Source organism: Nilaparvata lugens, chromosome 1 (assembly GCF_014356525.2).
Source record: "Nilaparvata lugens isolate BPH chromosome 1, ASM1435652v1, whole genome shotgun sequence".
Lineage (NCBI taxonomy): Eukaryota > Metazoa > Arthropoda > Insecta > Hemiptera > Delphacidae > Nilaparvata > Nilaparvata lugens.
This window is the reverse complement of record NC_052504.1, coordinates 72,820,828-72,843,380: the sequence shown is the minus strand read 5'-3', so window position 1 is coordinate 72,843,380 and position 22,553 is coordinate 72,820,828. Positions and strand designations below refer to the sequence as shown.

Sequence of the window (22,553 nt, the reverse complement as noted above, 5' to 3'; positions counted from 1 at the left end):
CAACAGTATCAATTTATATTCAGAGCGGATGGTGCACACGAGATTTAGACTGATTGAATGTTCTTATTGTAAGGACATCGATATGGTATGTGGGCATGTACAATGAGATACTTTGGTGGAAATGAAACACATGAAATTGAATATCTGATGAAGCAGAAGAAATCCGAGTCCATCTTCGTTCACCTCTAGTCTGTTCACTCATCACAATTATTCTATAAAAATACTTCAATACTTTTATGATATTTTCAATATTAACTTGTTTCTATCAATATTATAAAACAGTACTTTCAATTTTGAAAAATGGAATACAATGGATTACTATAATAGAATGTGATACTATATATGCTATCAGACGATTGGAGCCTGCTACTACTTCAGAAACAGAAATAATTTTATTCATTCCCTCATTTGTCTCCTCAATAGTACTGCAACTCTCAAAAGAAACTTTGAAACTTCTTAATACTTAGGTCTTGAGAATAATGAAACTATTCATATCCAATCATTATGCTCAAATTCGAAATTCGAAATCAAAATATTAGTTCGAAGAGAAAATTAGTGTAATCTTGTGCAGAATTCAAGATTAGTTGTTATGAATTCTTGAATCATTTATTCATTACGGATTTCGATGTTGTACCAAGTTATTTTCACTGTCAACTAGGGATAAACTGGACTAGAATAAAAACTAGACGAAACGTACAACAATATGCATTAATGTGTGAAACCTTATTAACATTGAAAGTTATTTTTTAGATCAATCAGGATGCATTGTCCACAATACCTTAGTGTTGTTAGCCTCAGTATTGTGGTAGTAATAAATTACAAAGCATTACAAAGTTGCTCGTCAATACATTTCTAATAGTAAAATTGGTTCTATTACAATCAACACAAACATAACGTGAATATTGAAAATGCAGTACCGTATCAATTTTTATATTATAAATTTTCAGAGTTCCCATTTCATTAATTTACTAGACGTTAGACACTGTCTGGTCAGCTTGAAGGAGAAGAATGATAAGATTGAACGGAATAGTGATGTATCTGATGGTAGTCCATTTGTACGAATCACACAATAATAATTTAATCAAAGATCGAATCAGAAAACGTTTGGTTTTAGAAGAACCTTGTTGGATACGAAGGGGAGGGTGAGAGAAGGTAATGGAGTCATGTTCAATTTGAGAAGAACGCTCTTCTTTGAGAAGGGACGAAGTGGAATAGAATAAAAAAGAAGAATCTGTAGATAAAGGAAAATGGGGGGAAAAGAATATGAAGAAGGAAAAACACGTGATATAAACATGACAGACGCTGCATACTGAGTGGCAGGGACACCCTTATCCGATTTTTCCCCTCACCATGTCACCCTCTTTTTCTTGCTCCTTGCTCCTCTCTTATTTCCCCTTCGCCATGTTTTTTCCTCCACACCAAAATCACTCAGCGTCATCCTCATCTCTATCTGTCCACCCTTAATCCAACTCCATTCATCCCCCTACTCGCACCAAACGATATCTGATTCGACACTGAAGGTGTCTACTCCATTCGAGCCCATCCCAATTCTACTCTAGTTGATTCCCGAAATTGTTGAGTAAATTTATCTCGTTCGTTCCTTTTGGTGCAAGTACTACTTGATAATCACAAGCATAACTTGATAATTAATTGATGCATTCATATCATTTGAATTTAATTTCTATACTAGCATTGTCTCTATTACTCATTGAATGCTCCAAAAATGTTATAATCCAGTTATATCTGCTAAGATTTTTCATTTGATGTGGTTGATTTCATATGTATTTTGGTACGGTATTCAACTTGACTACTCTTCCTTATACCCAAGATAATGAGTAGCTGAATGTTCATTCACCAAAGATACTAGGTATAACGATGGATCTTATTCAAAACACTAGGATGTTGTGGGTATGTGAAAAGATTAGGTTATGTGTTTGGTGTAGCACCAAATAATTTAATTATTTATTTAATTAATCATCCAGAATTTATTAGACAACTTACAGAAAAGTACCACAGGCTTATAAGCCAAAACGGTTCCAATTCTAATTTATACAACAGTCCAAATGTAGCTAGGTTATGTGTCACTTAACATTCATCAATTAATTACACACTGAATTTACAATTCAAAACACACAAAAATCATTTTTAAATTAAAATAATACTTCTAAATTAAATTAAAATTCAATCAAAATTAATAGAAAATTCCAAACTTTGAAAATACTATAAAATTTTGAGACCGAAAAGACAAACACACTATTTAGAACTTAGGATAATACAAAGGATTATTGCTTTTTTAATGTTCTTATCATTAGAGCTCACTAACCACTTTGAGTTTGGGTTGAAATTATGTCAGTCGAGCTGAAGATATCAATTTTTTTCTACTTGTGTCAAGATGTTGATTTTATTACTTTGTCTAGGTGTAAGTTATAGTGTAATAGAATCTGACTCATAAATGGAACTGATTGTTTACTAGTAGCATAGAAAACTACATAGAAAACTATATTGTATTCTGTGCTAGTAGTTGATTGGGTATTATTTATTTTTTTACACATGCAACAAAGTGAAAATTGATGGAACAGATGAACGCTGATAACTACTCTGAAATAACAACTTGATCCTTATTAGTTTAGGAATTAGTTAGCAGTTGGTGTCATAGAGCTCAGCAAACACAATTCACTAATAACTGATATAGCGGATAAACAGACAAATCCATTCATCATGATTAGAGGGTTGTTAGAAATGGTTTAATCGTTTTCCACCGATCATTATGCGATTTATTCCGTGCTTTATTGTCGTGATTGTTTGAGCTGTGGCAGAGCTGTTCTCAATGTTCAGTTAAAAGAGAAGGGAGATCCGCTTTTTTAGGGCTGGAGTGTTTTGGGGCTTTGGGGTCGTTGAGAATAAGTACTTGAATGTGACATGTGGCAGAAAAAGGGTGTAACATAATACTCGCGGATACCAACAACGTCCCTCTCCATTTCTACTGTAACTTCTTTCTTTATTACCCTCTCTGGATTTCTCCACTGGTGTGCGTTACTTTTGCCTCAATTCTTCTAGTCTTACACAGTTTTTCTGCAAGGTCTTTTCAGAACTATTTCCTAAGTTCCTCTTACTGCTTCCTTTCCGCTGAATATTTGTTGGGAGATTTGTTAACATTATTGGTAGATTGGCAGACTTACGAAGTGTTATTCCAGTATTACGATGACCAATTATTATGAATAATTTGGAGCATCCAGACTCAAGATTAATAATTCCAGTTTCATTATTTTGTTCTAATTCGTCTTAGTGCTCAGTTTTATCTATGAAATGATGCAATAGGACAGTAAGGCTAGCTACACACACATCGAGTTTTGTTCGTATACGAGTTTTTGCCTTCCTTATGAATTCAATAAGATTAAACAGTTGTTTTCAAACAGACGATGTTTGTCAAGTTCCTTCTAATCTGATAGCATTCATAAGGACGGCAATAAGTCGTACGAACAAATATCGATGTGTGTGTAGCTAGCCTAAATAGGACGGTTTTTGCTAAGATAACTGCAAAAGGAAACTTCTGTAGGATACAGTTACTAGGCCTATATCAAAAATATAGTAAAACTGTACTCTGGAGCATAATATGTGATTCAATAGAATAGAATATATAAATCGCAGCTCAAAATATACTTCGAGTCTCATCTTTACTTACATACTTCGAGTCTCATCAGTTGAAGAGATCGTTATAAATCATAATAACAGAGCATTAATTTAGTTATTCACATAGTAAATTGAATTTAGGACATTAATATTCTACATTATGTTTTAATGTATTGGAACCGAAGTGACACTCGAATTAGTTTGAGCCTTCAATAAGTCAAAAATGGTTAAATACAAATTTTGCAAGTAGTTTTTGTGTTTTTCCTGTATCTTCATTCTCAATTGACATCTAAACTCAAATAGTCTATAAAATATTGGGAAATATGAGTTTGATATCATGAAGATGTGGTATTGGAACACTCACTCGGCTTCTTTTACGATTGTCGATATTGTATTGCCTTATATACCATCTTTAGCGATAGCAATGTACCAGTGACTACTTCCTACATAAAGATCCTTCCTTCTCTTCTTGTTTTTTCATTCCTCCACCACTCTCTTCCTCTCTCTTCTACTTCTTCCTCTTCTTCTTCTTCTTCTTCTTCTTCTCTATGTACAGACTGAGAAACGACATGAGGCACGTCATCAAATAGCCAATTACCAATATAAAATTTCTTATCTGGGAAAGGCAAGTAAAGGACTCTCGAATAACATACACTAATATTAGGGCATAAAATGAACGTGACCTGCCTGTTTCAAACGAAGGTAGATGAGAGAGTAGTCTTTGGTGAAGATCGACAGGGCTTAGGAGAGGCATTGAAGTATTGAAGGAAGAAATAAATAAGGCATGTGTTTTCTGTGTTAGTATAAATTATGAGAGTATGAGATATAGGTATTCAAATTCGAAATCGAAATACCAGTTACAGTAGCCCAGATACACTAGGCAGTTCAGTGAGAATGCATTCAGTCTTGCGAGTGTGGCTAAGCGTGGGACGTACGACAATGTCAAAGCCCCCCTTAGCTGGGCTCTCAACACAGGGATAGACAGTCCACCACAAGTTGGGCTTAGCGTGCTAAATCCATTCTGTGCGTGAATCCATTCTGCCATTCTTTATGCGAAAAATACCTCAGTTGGTAGATGATTGTGAAAATCATTTGTATAGGCCTACTTACCAGAATTGATAGATGTCATGAAATAGTCAGATTTATAACCAAATGGAACTCAGCAAGAAATAATTAATGAGACAGCATAGGTGACAAATCTTTAGAAATTATATCATATGAAAATATTAATAAGCTGAAAGTGGATTAATTGGCGTAAGAGTAGGAACAGAAGAATACAGAGAAGGCACAGAGATCGAAAGAGTGAAGGAGATAGTATGTAATAGAGAGAAATGTCGAAAGAGAGAATGATGAGAGAAGATACATATAAAAAAAATTGAGGCGAGATAAAGGGGATGGAAAAGGAAAAGAGAAAGCTGCACGTTGTAATACAGTTTATTTTGAAGACGTCTTAAGAAATAAAGCGGTGAGAAAGGAAAACCAGCAAGTAGGCGAGGGAAATAGATTGTTGATGGAGAGGGGAGAGGTAAATGATGGGATAGTAGGTAGGCAGAGGCAGTCAACGAGCAACTTCCTGGGTTTTCACGAGATAATCCCTTTTCATGAGCTCGCTTACGGCAGGAAAACGTCTACCAGCAGCGTAGTTACGTCTCTAGTTCGTTTTTGCGCCTACCTACCTTTTCCATACATTGAATATATGTATTTCCAAGTAGTAGTCATAAATTATTATCGTTTTTGAACACGTACGAGAAGAACTCCCTCCGCCATCTGAAAGTGATCGAATTTAATGTTTCCGTGAAATATGATAGTGCCTTGTAGCACCGGACGCGAGTAAAGTCCCGTTTGCTAACACGCTGTGGCAATACTATGCTCTCTATTTGGTTTTTATGTTTTGTATGGGGTGAGATACTGTGTACCTTTTACGAACAAATGCATGGGATAAAGATAAAAATGACATTTGCAAAGTGAATTGGAAAATTATCCAGCTTATTCTGCTTCAACTGAAACTGCACGACTTATTCATCAATAATGCATGAGATTAAATATACTTACTACTATTGCAATGAATAATTGAGAATGAGTACTCAAGTAGTCGTGAGGTATTTCCTTTGAATAAATAGAGAATTTTGTGCATATTAACAAGAGTGGTGATTATTAAATTTCTTCAAATTTGCATTTTTGTACTATATTATTTGAGTAAAAAAATAATTCTATTTTACTCTGTTATTTTACTCCTAGATTGTGAAGTGTTCATGAGAAATAGAATGTATTCATTATTATTACTTATTTGTTATTTCTACACTCATTTTGAAATTATATTATTGTCAAGCTGGCATTTGTTATTCTGAGTAAGATCGTCAGCTAAATATTGTCAGTGATGCAATAACGATTAGCCCTTTTGTAATACATCACTTTTTGTAATAGACTGAATCAAAGTTCAACAAATGCTCTCTACAGTCCACAGTCCGTATGATAGACTCGATTAAATTGAAAATTTTGCCGTCATATATCAAAACACACTAATCAGTAATCACTTGCACAGATCAAAATGGTTTAAACTCTACGGATTCGTTTTAATTATGGGGGGCCATCTGGATTCCAACGATAATGATGACAATCATTAATGAATAAATAAGCCACCACGGATCACACGAGATGATTGATAAGTAAAATTATTTTCACACTACGAGTTAATAATTTATGGGGTAACACAGTTGTCACACTGAGTCAGCCACCATTGTTCGCAGCTAATGATTGCTGATGCTGCGCGCAATAATCATTATGAGTGTCATCGCATCGCATAGGCCTAGTTGTTGTTGGGGCGCAAAGTGTTGCCGAAATTGCACACCAGGGGCGTTGCTATCTATTTTAATGAATAGCTAGCAAATGGAAGCTCGGGAAATCTACTCCCTCGCCCCCCTCACCAACACATTAATAATTTATGAAACCCGGCTACGATTGGAGTGATGCCGCGCCACGTACTTTCGATAGTCGATAGTAGTAATATTTCGATATTATTTAATAGGAGAGTCGAGTCTCGAAAATCTCGGGATGCCTGGGTTTCCATTAGGCGACGTGACCACGCGCAGGCACCGTCAGTGGCCAGATTAGGTTTGACAGGTGACAAATTTCGCCTAATTAAAACGATGGCGCCTCTTTCCCTACACTGATTGCACTCATCTAGCTGCTACCAACTAACACATAATTATTATTGCAATATTATTCACATTATTCGCCTCCATCAACACACTCTGTTTCAGTTTTATTGCAATATAGTGGAAATTAATATTTCGCCAAATTGAGTTGCAAAAACATCGAATTGTTTCCAAGTACAGTACTCTATCGTGGCTGCAGATCATTGATTGAAATTGTGATATTACTGAAATAAAATGATGATGATGATGATGATAACTCTTGAGCCATCTTTTAAAAGAAATAATTTGACTCTGTGGAATAAGATAACAGAATTTCATATCACAGGTAATTCAAACAGAACAGAAAATTATAGAGAAACAATAACAGAAAATTCAATCATATATAACTGAGATTTTCTGTCTTTTTTATTCCACCTAGAATTAATTAAGTAGTGTTAATAATTATTTTTATAGCATATATTTATATTTTAGCGTATTTTATATCTATACTATTTTTAGCTGTAATTGCTCACATCTTGATTCTCATTTGGTGATGTTTCATGTGATAAAAGCAAGATGCAACAATGATGTTTAATGTGTTTATTTTCCATACAATATGTCATTGGTCTCACATTATGGTACGATATTATGTAAGTTATTTCAATGGTCTGGGTGATCTTTTGGAAGAACCTCTATTATGTTGAGAATATTCTCCTAGAGTTGAGTTATATTGAGAGTAATTACTCTCTTTCCTACTAATGCTGGCTATTCAATGTTATCAACTTAATTAATCATTGAAAATATATCAACTCACACATTAAAGAAAAATAGATTAAGTAGAGTGTAGAATCCTTTTCAATACTAAGTTAACGACAACTTCTGATGTTAATTTTTCAATAAAACGAAAAAATTCTATTATATTCAGAAAACCCATTTTCTAGTCTTATAAGCTCCCATAGAACGCCATACTTTCTGAACTCTATCGTAGAGCGACGTTGTAGGAAGAAAAAATATATATTTTGAGCAGATAATATTGTTGTAGTGATTTCTGTGTCATTTCAGAGAATCGTAATTGTCTTCATCGAATATACAGCTTACCCAGTACGACATTCAATCAACCTGCTGAACCCCCGATAGAGCTAGTTGATTCAAATGATAATCATCAGCTAACAAGAAATCACAATAAAAACACAGAAGGGAGTCGTTGGATACTGTACAGATTAGCCTGTACAATTTACAATGGGATTTCAGTATTTATAATGACAATGTAAATAATAATCTAGCGGGGTGTCTCTGAGTAGGGGGTTGGATTAGGGATTAGTAGTACGGCTGGGCTAAGGGGATCAGAGCCAACCACTTGTGATGGCTTCTTGCACAGACGGGGGTCAGCAGCCACTCTATTATTCTCCAGTCGAAGCAATGCGATGTAGCATCGAAGAGGGAGTAATATAGAGTGGCCAGAGTGAAGATCAGCCGCAAGCCATATGTACACTAAACAAGCCACGGCTATGCTCATTACATACTTCATCACATTTCAGCCCTAAAGGCTTATTTAAGGGCCTTCTCAATGTTATTATTGTAGGGTGGTAACTGCCATCTGTCGTTAGGAACTCAGCTACTGTTCGCCAGTACACTGTACGCGCTTCGTATTGATCTATTTACATAGATTTCGCTGATAATAGCCTGTCTGATCCTATCTATTAACAGTCATAGCTCGAATCATGTAGCCGACGATTGCTTATTCATTCGGTTAATGTCAATATGCAATTGGGTACTGTCAATAGTGATTGTGATCACTGTATTATACGAGATACTGTTGGTTCATCTGCAAGAATGTCATTCATGAGGGATCATTACCGATAGAGTAGAGTGATAAAGAAGTGAGTGAAGAGAAAGTAAAAAAATAAATATATAGGAGTATGAACTCTCTTCTCCTAAAGTCTAGTTGATTCCATATCAATAGAAAAACGAGTTGAAATTAACAAATGTAATCTCCATAAATAAGAAAACGATTCTACATAGGAAGCTAATACGAAATTGTTCAATCAAATAGAAATCTAAGTAATTAGCAATATCTCAGTAATTTCCATCTGTAAATAATTTAATACTGAGGAAATGACAGAATAAATGTTTTCTCCGACAAAAACTGAAGAATAACACTGTAAATCCTAAGCTGTACACAGAGAACGCTAGAGAATGCATCAACTTAGCTAGCCAGAATGAGAAGGTAATGGACTCAAAAAACAAAATGCAAGAAATAAACCTGTAGTCTATACAAAATTAGTTCCCACTTTGAGGAATATGCGGAGCAGAGAAATGGAGGGAGATCAGCCAATTACAGTGATGAATAGAGTCATAGAAAGAAGTGCAGTTGCCAATTCGTCGATTGGACTCAGTCGACTCAGTGCTTTCAGAGAGGAAACTACTACATGAGCAGTTGAACACTCACTAGAGACAACGCTGGCCACTTTAGCACTGCAACATCGCCGCCGCAGTATCCCTACTTTTATTTGCTCCGCATTTATCCCTCCAAATCGAAACTAATTTTGAATGCACTAAAAGGACCAATGGCATTCCTGATCAGGACCAATGTAGAACTGACGCAATTTTTAAAGGTGAAACCATTGTTGTCATGTTTTGACTGATTGCCAGCTTGAAAATATTGAAAATTTCACGCTGGATGAAGGGTCAGACGACCATGGAATTCGACAATGTTTGTACTATAATAATAAAAAACTATTATCTTAAATTAGCCTAAAAAATTTTGAAACGTTGAGTTCATAACTTACATTCAGTGACTGAGACTGGAAAAGTATCAGAAGGACCTTCTATTTACCATGCAATTGTTACACCATGTAATTGTTGACCATATAAGTGTTGGTCGCTAATGTCCTCCTTAACCGAGTGGGTCGCAAATATCTGGTTAACTTACAAAACGCATGATGGCACTCTAATAATTATCTTCATCATAAATATAGGCTACTTCAAGAGGAATTATCCAAGAAACAATTAATTCTTGGGAATCCCAATTTTCCAATTCAAATTCAAATCTTTCAATAGAAATTTTCCAATTCTTGGGAATTCTTAGGAAACATCTAATTCTTGTCTACTTATTTGTTTATTTTTTGATCAAAAATTCATTTGATTTTATAATGATCGAGTAGGTTTCTTCACAAATAAATAAAAAATAAAAATAAATAAATAAAGGCCTTTATTGAACATTTCAAAGAAATCATTACATAATATTATTGTATATTTAATTGTCGGCAGATCTCCATGGCAAAGTGCCGTCAGGAGGAAGGTTTCTTCACAACCATTACTCTATCTATCCCTCAATTGGGTAATCCATCCTATAATAATTATAAATATCGTCCACTCACGTTATATAGAGAAATTTTCAAAACAGAGCTTTTGACAGCATATTTATTTTCATGAGTAATAAGCTAAAAAAGTACTTGATCATATTAGAATGAATTGACAATGTTCCAATCTCAAAGAAATATAAACTAATAGAAAATTACCGTTACATTTTCTGAAGAGGAGATTGAAAGCAAACCCTTTCCTGAATCAGTGACAAGCTAAGAGCCTGACGAGTTTGACAATTATTTTCCTAGCAGATGATGTAGAACTAATCGACTAAATACGCATGACACCGACGCAGATGTAACGAGAGGCCCTAGTGAGGCACCCTTTGCATCACAGCTGGTTCACCCTTTGAGGTAGACCGAGAACCCCACCTCTCACAACAACGAATCACTGCTGTTTTTATGGTGTATTTGCTCTAGCGCCCATACACAAACATATCCACAATCAACAAGTAGTTCAACAATGATCTATTGTATGGTTACTATTTTTTTTTTTTTTTTTTTGTAGGAAAGTTTAAGGGGTTAACGATAGTCTTAAGTTAAGAATCCAATTTTAATTCTTGTACATTATTCTATAAACCGAGGACATTATCAACTTTACTCTATCTTGAAATACAATTTGATAATTTGAATGCAGTGCTGCAACAATTGATCATTTGACAATTAAATTTGAAGAGGGTGTCTGTGACACAATTTTTGACTTTGCAGCTTAATTTGGACTAGTTAATACATAGCAAAAGTGCGCTTCTCTATTCCCTCTATTGAAGGTGTGGAATTGCTGAATTGACACTTGGTGCAATATTGAAAAATTCACCCCCTACATTAAAGTTGCTATACCAATAAAACGAAAATTTGGAATAATGAAATAATACATCATTTCAAAAAAATGTAATGCTCTACAATCCTGCTATAAGCATTAGTTCTTTTGATGCATTGTTGGAGAGTTAGAAGCCCTGAAAGAGCAAAAAATAGAATAAAAACCTGTTATTTTCACAAAAACACTCTAAAATGCGAATATCTCGGGAACTATTGAGAATATTACAAAATTCTACTGAACAAAAAGTGTAGAGAATTTATCCAGCTTCATTTTTGAATAGTTAGTTATGTCGGTTGTACGTATTGTTCTCAAGATATGAACGTGGAAGCAAAAAGCTGAAAATGCAACTCTTAAACCACCCTCATCCTCTTAGCACATGAGATCTCAGGGTTTTATATGAGTTCGGGCCGTGCATGGAAGTAAGCTTCCTACATATATCAAATAAATTTATAAAATGTTCTTATGAACTATGTGCTATCACTCAACACGTTGTGACTTTTCTTTAATTCAAGTTAATTTGAATAGCGCTTTGATTAATTCGCCCACTATACATAGAAAGCCTAAAACGAGCTCGTTTGACTTATCACTCACATTCATGAAGTTCTTGACGGTCTCGTGGATTGAATTAATTATTTCCAATAATTAATTAGGCAGGCTCCTTTCGTCTCGGCTGGGCTAACGCGTGGTCCAGATTTCTTATAGATTTCTTTCTAAATTAAAGATATATTTATAGGGAATGATTACAATTACGAACTCTTTAACAACACTGAGTTCACAGATAATTTAACATTAATTACAAATATTTCACATTTAAAAAGGGGTTGGCTTGATAATTTTAAAATTTTAAAGGAAGAAAGAACCCTAAACTCCATGTGCATCCTCTCAGGTCAAGATCTTAAGCCAGAAGAAAGAGGTTTTCAGAAAAATTTATCTCTTCCTAGAACAATTTTGTAAGCTTCTTTCTGATTGGTCTTCAATTTAGTAGATTCAACACAATTGGTCGCCTCAGAATCAGGGCTTCTTCAACTTTATAATAGAAAAAATTTAAATAAAAAGTTTTTATATAAATATATGGAGTGTTTATCTTAAATTAATTTCATAAATAAATCGCGATATACGATGTTAATCAACAATATACATTTGGTTTTTTATAAGAGTTTTGTATACTCTGGATTTTCGTGCTTTTTAGATTATAATAAATATTTATACAGAAATAATAGTTGTCCGTATTTCTATACATCAACCTTCCTTAGTATATATAATAATACATGTTTTGTGAGTAAATTTTTATAATTTCAACCTATTATACTGGTTGATCGAACAATCAGCTGATTCGCTAGGTATTGATTCAAATAACTATCGATTTATTCAAGATCGACTGATTCTTTTAAAAGTGTAAACAAATAATTCTAACCTCAATGTACATGCAAACTTTTATTTTTTATAATTCGCCAATAATAAGTAAGCCGCTTTATAATTTTTAATTTTGCCAATGGATTCTCATAGTTGTTGAATCACAATCATACATGTTTTCTTATCATTTTAGATAATACTATTACTCTTTATCGCTAACAATATTCGATTCAAGCTGATTGATCCTTTGACTAGGTCTAACTTCTTTTCCATTTTATAATTCTATTAAAATTCACTGGTTCATATCAAAATATTTGATGGTACTAAAATACCATGTGACAACAAAAAGTGTAGAGAATTTATCCAGCTTCATTTTTGAATAGTTAGTTATGTCGATTGTACGTATTGTTCTCAAGATATGAACGTGGAAGCAAAAAGCTGAAATGCAACTCTTAAACCACCCTCATCCTCTTAGCACATGAGTTATGAATGGGGAATTTTGATATGTTCTCCTCCTGACTAGTCTCTGCAAAGTCAAAAATTGTGTACAAAACATTCCCTCAAAATTCCACAGTAAATTGGTCTATTGTTGAAAAACTGGAGATTTCGCACTCAACACTAAAGCTGCTGCAATAGTTGTAGGGAAATGCGTAAAAGTGTGAAATTATAATAGTGTGAATAGAAGAGAATCTAATGCTCTATAAACTAATAATCAGCTTGGATTTTTCCAATCGATGTTTAAAAAGTTATGAGCAAACGTATAAAAAAATGGAGGCAAGCGTGTTTTTTTTTCAAAAATGATACACCTTCAAGAGCGGATATTTCGAAAATTAGAGAAGATATAGAAAAGAATATTGTAGGAAATTATTTAAAGTGCTGTTTTGTATATAACAGTTATACCCGTAAGATACATAGTTTTCGAGTTATATGCGAGAAACCCAAAAAAGGTATTTTTGTACCATCCCCACCCCCTTAGAACAAGGGGTAGGGGTGAGAACTTTTGATATGTTTACCTCCTCACTACCCTAAGAAGACCTCTACGGGGTCAAAAATTGTCTTCCAATATTTTCCCTCTATACCCTCTTTTGAGCATTCATTGCCTGGACTATAATATGAAACTATACTATAATATGAACATACTATTGGACTATAATAATGACGCTCCAGCCGTCAAAAATGGACCTACAGTTTTCAAAAAGTCATCATTTCAAAGCTTATGGAATAGACTACAGCACTGTGCCAATACGTGACGGTGTTTGTTCGCTTTAAACGTATTTACTAGGTGAAAAGTAAGATTAAGTCCCCGAAAAATTCAGATTTGAAGTTTTTTAAGTTATATTGATGATGGATCAAAGGTTTGAAATGAGATTTTTTTTCAATATTGTAGTATGATGAGTTTGGAGTCACCAGATGGCTGAATTGATCTGAAATACTCAATATTAATAGTTACAGGCGATTTTCTGGATTCTACAACTTTTTTGCCGCCATCTTGTTTTTTCAAGATATGGAAGATTTTTGAGATTGGCATCATGGATATTCTTTTTCTACACATGATAATAAAGAGATTGATACCATTTCCAAGTCTGTGTCCTCAATGAGTCGTGAGATACACGCTTTTTTAATTGTTAGGTTTGGCATAAATATGATGGGAAAACATGTTTTCCGTTGCAAACTGTACTTTTCTCTCTTTTTCCGGTGGATGTACTTTTCTCTTTTTTCTGGATTTTTCATCCAGTCCGATTCCCAGCCGTGGAAAATGGACTTACAGCCTTCAACTAGATGCTATTTTAAAGCTCAGAAATTATTCTAAACTACTGTCAAATAATATTATAGTGAGGTTCACGTTATAATGACAGTATTTGATCAACTTTGGTTTCGCTATCCTTGTCCATCATTCGACAAAGCCGGTGGTACTATCCTTTTCTAGGTCCACAACGATGACAATTATGTTTTTGACAGTGTAGAAATATAATTAATTAATGCAGAGAATCGGCATCGCTATTCTTCTATCTTTATTCACTGCCATTATAACGTGGACCACACTATAGTGTATGCAAACTTCAAGTGCATTTACAGGGTGGAGAGTAAAATTTTGACCCCGAAAAATGTATGTTCAAAACTTTTGAAGATATATTAATCATGAAAAGAGTTCTTAAAATAAGGCGATTCTCTTGAATATTATAGTACGGTATGGGTGTTTGTCAACACTCTAGTGGTAGAATCCATCCGATATTTGTCAATTATGGACGCCATCATGAATTTTTTAAAGATGGCGAATATTTTCGTTGTTTCCATCATCAATATTCATATTCAGCTTGTTCCAACGAGAATATTGATACTATTAGCAATATTGGCAATTCTCTATCATTTAGTACTCGAGAAAAATTTTTTACTTCTATGTAGCTTCTACCTCATGCCTATGGAAAAACGAACCAGAAATCATGTAAGGATTTCTTTGGATGGCACTGGAGAACACATTTTTTGACGTACAGCGCGTGAAGACATATCATTTTAAAGCTGAGAGAACGATCTAAATTCAATAAAATCTACATTTTCTTCTTTCTCTTGCACAAAATAAGTTATAATAGGAAGAATGAAGAAAAACAGTTTTTGTAAGGTTTCGGAAGGTTATAACTAATAAAATAAGCGTCTTAGAGGAAACCCTCATATAACAATAATAAACTGTAGAGGAAGATGTTATGAATACTTTGCTCCAAAGAACAGTTGAATATCATGAACGGGTTATCAGAGTACAAGCGATAAAACCCTGAAAATTTTGGCGGTCATCTTGTTTCCGATGTGTTTGCCTGTGGTTTCGACTTATCAACATTGTGTTCCATATTATTCTAGTCGTAATGAAGAAATTGAGACATCTTCCACGGTTGTTACCAAAAAATGACCACATAGTCCCATTTTTTGTACATTTACGCCCGGACTAGAAAGAGAACTTGTCTTACAATCTTAACTGGAGGCGTTCGATGATTAATGTTTACTTAACAAATGTTGCACTGTTGTACTTAGTCTATAACGATCCTAAAATGTCTTTATTTGAAAAACGTTATTGAGCCTGGGAGGCTCACTGTAAAGTTGAGAATACCAACTTTCAAGTTTCCTTTCAAAGTTTGAAGGTTTTTTATGAAAAATAGTATAATAGTTCAAAACCCTACGGATCGAAGATGGAGAGTTGAATTTCAGCTCATTATATTTTAATCAGAATTCATACTAGTTCATTTTCAAATCATTCAATTTCATTCTTATGTGTAAACAAAGCTATAATGCAAGGGCCAGAACTAAATAAAAAATGTAAATTGACTGTCAAATAAATTTATTTTTTGAAGTTAGGGGTAAAAAACAAATCATTAAAAAACCCATTATTATTAGAATTTCTTATCACTTATGATAAATAATGTAATAGTCCATTTATTATACATAAATGTAAAAATAGGACAAAAGTCTAATTTCAATTCAATTTCATTTATTGCCAATTAGAATATTCAAACATATTACAAAATCTTTATAATATGACATATCATTAAAAATATAAATAAATAAGCATGATGAGTATTAAGATACAGTCATGATGAGATAAGTATGATGTCATACTTGAATAAAATTAAAATAAAATATATAAAATTAATAAAATATAATATTCTAGGCAATCTTTTTCAGCAAAAAGAAAAGCTTTGCCCGCTAATAATAACAATTAAAATATTATCAATAATACTATAATATAAATAATATTCATATTATTATAATAAAATTATAAATATATTATTAATAAAATTTATTTGAGTATAACATGAATCAATATTATACATAAATACATTTGTAAAAAGAGAACAAAAAAGATGCCAACAGCACGTGGTGTTCCCAAGCGGTCACCCATCCAAGTACTGACCACGCCCGACGTTGCTTAACTTCGGTGATCGGACGAGAACCGGTGTATTCAACGTGGTATGGCCGTTGGCGAAATGAGTTGATCTCAGACTAAGATATTACTCAATTACACATACATTTTGCAAACAGTCAAATTGCACACAAATTATTGAGCTACTGTATTGTATACATAATGTCATAAATTATCTGTATACTTATTTTCTATAATATTAAAAAAAGAAATAATTCGATTATAGCCTACATGTACGGGACACGAAATACAGGTTTGCACTTTACGGATCTGGTTTAGCTCTAATTAATTTTACTTTGAAATTCCTAATATGCCGAGAATAGTTGTACTGTAGGCCTATTATTAGTTCTTCAAATTCTTAGGACTTCATGTTTTTAGTTTGTCAAGTTTTCAGTCCGTCAAGTTTTCAATTCGTCATGTTTCCAGGTTATAATACTTTGCTTGAGTGATCATAGATAAAATAGTGTATTCAACGGTTTTATACTCCATCTTCTTATTAAATGAGAAGAAGTATAAATTTTATACTCTATACAATACCAGAGAGAAGTTAGTAATTCGTAGTAGTGGATCTTCCTTTATCTGATAATACATAAGAGGGAAATTTTCTCCAGTGCAAAGCACTGGGTTAGGTAAGTTATAATATATCCTTTCTAGTAAGTTATATTCTTACTCGTTCATACTATGAGTGCTTGAATCTAGTTTTGGTAGATATTTTTTGATATTCTATTCTCACTTGATATTTTGGCATTATTTTAACCTTTCTACTTTAAAACTGTAATAAGAAAGGAATACATTAACTTCTTTGCTGTATTTTGGCACTGATGTAGATAAATAAATTAATTAAACAGATTAATAACGACATGAAAATGAAGTAACTCAGCTACTTGCTAACATACATAATAAGCTGCACAGATTGAAGTTGACCAAACCCTTCAAATTGTGTAGTGTTGTGGAGTGATAGCATAGATTAAAGATACAGTTAAATTTGTGTTATTTGTCTCTGGCGATAGTATAGCATCAAAAGCAGTGCAGAGTTGGTGAAAAATGTGAATACAGTACTTGATAGGCTTAAGTTAATAATACTTGATAATTTAGTCATGTTTTCAATAAAGTATTTATTAGGGTTACTTGGTTTGGTTTATTATTATATAAATTACTCGTACCCTCTTTATACTTTTTATAAAACATAATTTATGATCAAAAGTTATATTTTCTTTACATTCATTCATCCCAAAGCTAGTACCTAGTTAGAAGGAGTAGATGAGAACTCCTATCTTATTAATAGTTGAACTCTTTATTACCGTATTTCTAATTGAACTCATTCCCCTTTTATTGTCATCTACTTGAAGCCTACTCAATTTATTGTAACGAGTGTTTGAATGACGAGATGACGAGTCACCAGTATCATTTTTTGATAAAAGTTAGGCCATGGAAACACGAGACGACGTTTGCCGGGCGGTTTTTGGCCGGCGCCTTGCGAAGTACAAAATGCAGGCATGGAGGACACACTTCGGCCGGACGGCGAGAAACCGGACACGGTGGCACCAGAGAGTATAGAATGTAACATTCTATACAATGAATAGAATAATAACATCCTATACATTCTATACTCTCTGGGTGGCACTCGTGGCTGCTTGTAAAGACATTATGAGAAAAATCTGGTGTGGTACACTCACACAACTTTCCTTGCTCATTAAACTGTAAGCCTCATTCTTGAACGAGAATAATTTAGGGGGATAACATAATGACGATTGGCGGGAACATATTATTTGAAACTACGATCAGACTACTGTATATATGTTATTGTTTTCAGAGTAATTTTTCCTTTGTGTAAATTGTGAAATTCGATGATTTTTTAAAAGTCGTCAAAACAGCTGTTCTACAGATGAAATATCTCGGCTACCTATGTGTTCTTTTTATAAACTGCTCTACCTACCTACCTCATGCACGAGAAGGAGTTTATAAAGTCCATTTCTCAAGGATGGGGTGGACCCCATTAGTTTCCCAGGAAAAAGACTCATGCCAGTTGATAGAGCTGATAAATAAGTATAGAGGGTATGAATTTGAAATAAATCGGTCAAGTCATTTTTGAGAAAATCGTGAAAAACATGTTTTTTTAGTAACTATCCGCCATTTTTCTCAAGAATATTACGGAGCTCCTGCAATTTTCCCAGAAATGAGACTCATGTCAGTTGATAGGGCTTATAAATAGCTATCTATGGTATAAATTTGAAGAAAATTCGAGTTTTCAAGAAAACTGTGTGTAATGTAGCCGATTATTTGACATGAATTTTCACAATCCGAGAGCATCCATTGTTTAAAAATTAAAAGTCTCGACGACGGTGAAAATTCATGACAAGTGAAATCGGCTACATTACACAAGGTTTTCTCGAAAACGGCTCTAACGATTTTCTTCAAATTTATACCATTATTATTTATAAGCCCTAAATAATAATGAATAATTAAAAACATGTTTTTTTAGTAATCATCCGCCATTTTTTCCGCCATCTTGAATTGAATTTTATTGAATTCTTATTGTCGGGTCCTCATGGTATAAGGAACTTGAGTTTAAAATTTCAAGTCAATCGGTTAATTAGAAATGAAGTTATCGTGTTCACAAACGTGTACACATACACACACACAGACCAACACCCGAAAAACATGTTTTTGGACTCAGGGGACCTTGAAACGTATAGAAAAGTTGAAATTGGGGTACCTTAATTTTTTTTGGAAAGCAATACTTTCCTTACCTATCAAATGGTAGTAGGGCAAAGGAAAGTAACAAGTAGTATGAAAACGTTGATGCTTCTGCTATCTGTGTGCGAAACGTTGAACTATCTCTATATTCAAAGTAGAAGCAGTATTCAAAACTCTTTTCTCAATCTTTCAGGTCTCAATAAGAAAATTAAATGTTGATTAAGTAATTCACTAAAACATTTTCAATTTGTATTTCGAGAATCCATTATAAAAACTATTTGATTTATAGTGGTTTCTCATATTTTTCAGAGAAAGATTGCTTTTACCGAACATGTACTTGCTAGAAGGAGTGCATAGTTTCATATAGCTGCTTTTAAAGCCGGTATACCAAGTTGGGGGTATAGCTCAGTGGTAGAGCATTCGACTGCAGATCGAGAGGTCCCCGGTTCAAACCCGGGTGCCCCCTTAATTTTTTTATTCAACAAAACAGTTTCAAACAAACAGAATAAGAAATGAGACAAGTAAAAGAGTACTGATAGTGTTCTTGATTCCTTCACTACTGGTTTGAAAATATTATTTTCTTTTAGCTGTTTAATGAATTTATTTTTAGTCACAGACATAATGTGTTATAAGCAGCACCCTGATATCGGTTCAGCCCTTGGAATAGTTTCAGCTAGATGCAAGTTCTGCACCGCAGACAGTTATGAGGAGCAAACTCACTTACCAGTGGTTCGGAACCCACAAAAAACTGTAGACTCATTTATCTCACGTTTAGTCGATCAAGAGTAAGCGACAGGATTATGTGGACATTACAGTCAGCAAACAAATCATAGTTTGTCGTCGGTTACCGTATCCTAGTATCAATAATAAACGATTCCAATCATGCTCCAGTATGAATTATTACATAAGCTTTTTCCGTAAGCAATCAAGGTTTCTGATTTTTTATTGGTCGTATCTTGATAAATAGTCTAATCAATATTTGTGAGCAATGTATCATTCAATAGCTTTAGTCACAGATTCAAGCCTGTCTGTTCTTTGGTTGTCTGTGCTCCAGTTGAAATGGTCAATGAACCTAATAGTTTCAGGATGTGACCTGTGGTTATGGAAAACCCGTATAATACAACACATCTCCACAGAGTTTTGACCAAGCACTTGACCAAGTGCTAGTGAAGTTTTTGAGGAATTTCGTATTCATACGAAATGGAAAATCACGTCTGAATGTTCAATATAATTTTTAAACTTGTTCTATTAAATAATAAAATAATTAATGAATTATAATCAATAAATAATATACCCTCAAATTCCTCAATTCTATATTTCAATGTATATGTACATCGCAAAATCTTCCCTTGAGGATGCTCATCAGTCATCGTTAACAGATCAATTATCTATTTTTTCATATTTCATCACTAAGTTATGAGAAACTTTTTAATTTACACATTTTAGTTATTTCTCACTCCCCAGTCCCCTTTGGATCAGTGAGTTTAGTTTAACCATAAACCATACTAGTATAAAAATAGTTAACTATCAAAGAGTATAAAATGTAACATTCTTATTCTCTGGATCTGTAATAATTGGGCCGTAAAGAGATAATTGGTAGGTCGTGGGGTGACTTTGGAATTTGAATAAATTTACTGATTTTTCAGCATCGCTTGAAAGTGTAATCTTGGTACCTACCTTACTTTCCAAGGTTCTAATCATTTAATACCTGCTAGGATGGAATATAACAATTTTGCTTTTAATATTTCTGGGGAAAGGGATAAGATGAGAAAACTCAGAGAAGTAATAAAACTGAAGACTCAGATTTTTCTCTCATCTACATTTCTATTATACGACTGACCGGATAACTCATATTCTCATTTCTGGAATAAGATCATGTGAATTGTGGATCGCCTAAATCACAAACGACCCACCCATTTTACATTCCATATTTTACACCCAGATCTACATTTTACCTATAACAGTAATAAGATTATAGGTAACTCATTCATAAATTAGCAGATCTGAAAATCTACCGTGGAAAACCATTTATAAGAATTCCAGATTTTAAGGACTAGAGAGAGTGGGCGTTGTATATTTGAAAATACTGTAGTTCCACATAATATAGTTAATAGATCTAAACCACGGCTAAATTTGATGATTTTCAGGAGTTTGTTTAAATTTCACTTCTCCTATATTTTTGAGAACATCTTCATCAAATTCTATTTCTATCTATCATTCTATTTCAATTTGGGGGTGGAACAGTTGGTTGCACGAACAGAAAATCATCAGAAAGTGTGTTTCCAAACAAAGAAGGTTGACAACCACTGATGTATGATTTACATTCTATACTAATATGATTCTCATGTTGAAATAATGAGTGATGCAATATTTTACCGAGCAATATTTTTGTTTCCCGTGCTGTTAGGATTGCGAAGATTCAGTTTAGTCTTCTGCTATTCAATGAAGCCTAAAGCAACTTTCGATAATGTCAAAACAAAATGTATGATGTAGTAGAGCTGTGAAATGTTGAAAATAATGCCTGAAAGTAGCTTAAGTTACGCATGAAACTGTCTCCGCTGCTCCACTGCCTGTTTTGACTCTATGTTTTAGGTTAGACTATTCTCCATACAGTACTGAATAACTGAATTCGAAAATTTATAATAATATCAATATTGTAACTCCTCCCTTCCTGTTACCACATCATTATCTATCTATCTAGTAGGTATTGAAGATTTCTATCAATTTCGATTATTTCAAACACAATAAAGAAAAACGAAAGTAATTACGCCAAGAATAGGTCTATAACAGGTAACATTCACTTCATCAAGATTTTTTCAGTCGATCAAGAATAAGTCCGGGTATAGGCAACTTCAGTAGGCCTACGGTACGTCGAATTTTCAGTCCAAGTTCCTGTTGCTTCCACGAAATCCAGTGGGTACAGAATAATCAATATTAATTCTTATGACATATTGCAATAAATTTAAAATAAAAAACCTTACACCTACCCCAACTTACTTCACCCTAACCTTTTCTTACTGATTCCTAATTAGTGTCGAAGAGGATAAAAATAATACATTATAAATTGATTATATTTATAGAAATTATCTTAGTTTCTATTGTTCTATGCTAGTGTTCAACGGTGTAGCTGACTGTATCAGGGTGCAACGAAAGCAGTTATAGAAAGGTGTCATTCGTATGTGCGATATTTTAAATGTGCGATTATTTCAACTTTTATTTATTTGTGTTTATTAGTTTATTTGAACTTATCAAAACATTTATAGTATCCTAATATTAACAAATTACCATTTAAAAGCCAAAACTTAACCTCCCTAAAATTCAATTTATCTGAATTTATCAAAACATTTATAGTATCCTAATATTAACAAATTACCATTTAAAAGCCGAAACTTAACCTCCCTAAAATTCAATTTTAACTTCAACACCTATTGAACAGAGTCTTTTATAGTGAGGTCCACGTTATAATGACAGAGTGTATGATCAACAATGGTATTGCTATCCTTGTCTATCACTCAACAAAGCGGATACCGCTATCTCTTTCTCGCTTTGCTCTGTTGCCAGATCGTCTTTTAACAATGTAGAATTATTAATTAATTAACAAAATATTTCATCTTGATTATGAAATTATTGAAAAATAAAATTTATTGTTT

The 22,553-nt window shown here is 33.6% G+C and overlaps 2 non-coding genes across 2 annotated transcripts; one reads left to right on the top strand and one right to left on the bottom strand.

Moving 5' to 3' along the window:
• Positions 1 to 16,148: 16,148 nt before the first annotated feature.
• LOC120349535 lies at positions 16,149 to 16,267 on the bottom strand. Its single transcript, XR_005570377.1, has one exon. It is a non-coding gene; the product is annotated as a 5S ribosomal RNA (ribosomal RNA).
• Positions 16,268 to 19,297: 3,030 nt separating this feature from the next.
• Trnac-gca lies at positions 19,298 to 19,369 on the top strand. The gene has a single exon. It is a non-coding gene; the product is annotated as a tRNA-Cys (tRNA).
• Positions 19,370 to 22,553: the final 3,184 nt, after the last annotated feature.